General features: G+C 31.9%; 1 long non-coding RNA gene across 1 annotated transcript; it reads right to left on the minus strand.

Moving 5' to 3' along the window:
* Positions 1-1150: 1150 nt before the first annotated feature.
* LOC131054468 (uncharacterized) lies at positions 1151-2339 on the minus strand. The gene is made up of 3 exons (XR_009107996.2): positions 1996-2339; positions 1680-1770; positions 1151-1482 (listed from the first exon to the last, which is right to left on the minus strand). It is a non-coding gene; the product is annotated as an uncharacterized LOC131054468 (long non-coding RNA).
* Positions 2340-3626: the final 1287 nt, after the last annotated feature.

Raw genomic sequence — 3626 nt, forward strand, 5'->3', positions numbered from 1 at the left:
TGAAAGGTGGTTTTATGTTTATTGTCAATTTCTATCTAAAATTAAAACAAAATTTTTTCTTATAGTATTAACCATTAAAAGTTTATTACATAGTTTATTTATATTTATATTAAACAAAGTTTATAAATTTTCAAATGTGCAAGCTATTCCCATTTGTATGTCTAAAATTATACTTTTTTCTACAAATACCATATTAAAGTTGTACACATATCCTTGTCAAAAACATTGTCTCAAATAATGTACATGTACTCTTGGCACTTTGGATTGAATCTACACCTTTCACATTTGAAAATAAGCTCAAAATTAAGAACTTTTATTAGTATTTCCTAAGAAAATATTCTAACAAAGATAGAGACAAAAATAAATAAAAAGAATGAACATATATATTCATAATCATTATTCATGGTTTGAAATGAAACATGAGGATGCTTATATAGATTTCAATGAGACAAATCAAGGTTTTCTCAATTTTGCTAGTGCTCTTTCCCTATCGATTAGTAGGTATGAAAGAAATTTGCAAATAGAATGTGGATTGTATAGTACTTGTACAATCTAAAATATTTTATATTGTATTTTTATATTTTGGAAAGTGTGTCTATCTTCAATGCACTATTGAAATCATGAGCTACAAAGCTGATATTGACATGGTTTGATGGTTAAGTTGAAGTGTTGTTGTTCTTGTCATTGAAGTTCAAACCCTATTATGGTGTAATTGTTAAATGGTTATATTGAGGATTAGGCCCCCCGTTTCTGACCTCATCAATTTAGAACTTTGGGTCAAAAGTGTTTACACCTCTTAAATAAATGAAATCAAGAGCTACAAAGTTAAAAGTTTGAAAGAAGTATTCCATTTTAGATAAAAGAAATGAGAACTATTATGTTTGTTGTAAATTTAAGTATTTGTCCTAAAGATCAAGGAAAAAGAGACCTTAAACACAAATCTATAATCATGTGTTTGCCAATATCTGCATATACTATCGCATACAATGTAGATGTAGTCATTGATGTATACAATTATTGGCATAATATTATTAAAGACAAGATAGGAGTAGGCAATGCTGCAATTGCTACAAAAGACATTCCAATTAGAATCAAATTGCTAACAATACAAAAATTAATAAAAAAGAACACTCAATCATGAAATTTGTACTTTAACAATAATAAAGTAGCTTGATATAAGAAGTCATTTCAATGTTAAACCACTATAATTTAATCTCAAATAATTCAAAACTTATCTCAGATAAAATTTCTAACAAATACTTTATCAAGGATGAGCTCCTTGTCCCTTGCTTCTCATTTTCCAAAACTAATTTCAGATAATATTTCTAACAAATACATTATCAAGGGGTGGGCTCCTTGCCCCTTAATGATCCTTCCTTCTCATTTTCCAATGCCCCTTAATGATCCTTACTTCTCATTTTCCAATACTTTTGAATCTCCTCTGCAGTCCTCCATGGTAGCCTCCCTGCAATCAGCTCCCACCTGCTATCTCACCATTGCTATGTTAGTACAAGAACTAAACATTTCTTTGTTTTCTTTTTCTGATGATGAATCATGTAGTTTGATTCAAAATGTCAAGGAAATAAATTCATACAATTGATACCAGAAACTATACGCAATAACATTATAGACTATAAAAATCATATATCTACAAACAAACAATTAATTAAACTGGGTACCTGTCACCAAGAAGCTTGTGAAGTCTCAATATCAGATCTTCTTCATCAGCAGAGATATCATACTTCCACTCCTCTCTACTTCTACTTGAACCTGCATTCAATATGCCCAAAATCAGAAAATCAAAATTGGTTTCCTCTGAATCTCTCTATATATGCACCAGAAGATTCAGAATCTCTCTCTGCTACTACCAACTACTTTCTTCTACTTGAACCTGCATTCAATATGAAAAATTTTGTTTCAATTTTAAAGTGCAATCCTCTCTAAACTATTCAGTAATGTGAATATATAATCAAATGGGTAGAAATATATATGCACCAACGGATTCAGAATCCCTCTCTTCTTTTGCTGAGGAATCCATAGCTCTCTTTCTCTTTTTCTCTCTTCCTTATCTGAATACCCAATCAAGAAAAAACTTCCTTATACACTAAGTTTCCCTCACTGACAGAAGATAAATGCTTTGTATAACAGACCAAGTGAAGAAATGGGTGTGGTGTATAAATAAACTGGCTCTCTTATCCATTCAACCCCATCATTCTGTCTCTGCAATCACAAATTCAATGACGCAGGAATCCATTGAACAACATCATTTCATAAGCAACTTTTTTTTCACATGGTGAAATTGTACTTTTGCTTGCAGCTATCACCTTACTAAAAACAGATTTGATGTCAGCAAGCAATTTGAGGACAATTTCATGTGGGTCGTCTGAGTACGCTACCAACCAAGAACAGTAATTATCCATTACCAACCGACAGTTGGCAACATCCAAAAACCACTTTCATCAATTCCGAGATGTTTAGGTGGATGAAACTGCAACTCTAAATTGTTCCAACCTAATCCAGACGTAATTGCCAACTCAATGAATGGACTTTGATTTGGAAATCTAAGCTGTGAGTTCCTTATATTAGTCTGTTTAATGGTAGATTTGTTTGAAAGTGGATCATGTTTAGGAATAGGTTAGGGGTGTTGTGTTGAGATGCATTCCACAATGGCAGTACGGAGATTCAAATTTGTTATATAATTTTTTATTTTTTTTCCTCAAGATAAGGATAAGATTTTGTAGTGCTAGCACTTCCAAAGAGATAATGGTGATTGTTTTTGTTTGAGGCTTCACCTCAGCACCTTTTTATTTCAATATATGAAATCAAATCTATAAATTCATCTTTCCTTCTACTTTATTTTCTACTTTATTTGCATTGGACACAGTGGACAAAATGGTGAAGATGACATTCTATCATGACACTTTTTTGTTTGCATATGAGGTCAAAAATATAAATTCATGTTTCTTGCTCACTTTGCTTTCATTAGACCCTTGGGGACAAAATGGTGAAAACGACATTCTAGCATGACACCTTTCTATTTCAATATGAGGTCAAATATATAAATTCATGTTTCTTGCTCACTTTGTTTGCATTAGACCTAGTGGACAAAATGTTGAAGATGGCGTTCTTGTATGACACCTTTCTATTTCAATATGAGGTCAAAAATATAAATTCATGTTTCTTGCTCACTTTGTTTGCATTAGACCCTTGTGGACAAAATGGTGAAGATGACATTCTAGCATGACATCTTTCTATTTCAATATGAGGTCAAATATATAAATTCATGTTTCTTGCTCACTTTGTTTGCATTAGACCTGGTGGACAAAATGGTGAAGTCAACATTCTAGTACAACACCTTTCTATTTCAATATGAAATCAATTCTACAAATTCATGTTTCTTGCTACTTTTTTTTGCATCGGATGTGGTGGAAAAAATGGTGAAGATGGCATTCTATTTTTTCTGCATTGGATGTGGTGGACAAAATGGTGAAGATGGTGTTCTAGCATGTCACCTTTCTATTTCAATATTAGGTCAAATATATAAATTCACGTTTCTTGCTCTCTTTGTTTGCATTAGACCCGGTGGACAAAATGTTGAAGATGACGTTCTTGTATGAAACTTTTCT

Source organism: Cryptomeria japonica, chromosome 2, assembly GCF_030272615.1.
Source record: "Cryptomeria japonica chromosome 2, Sugi_1.0, whole genome shotgun sequence".
NCBI lineage: Eukaryota > Viridiplantae > Streptophyta > Pinopsida > Cupressales > Cupressaceae > Cryptomeria > Cryptomeria japonica.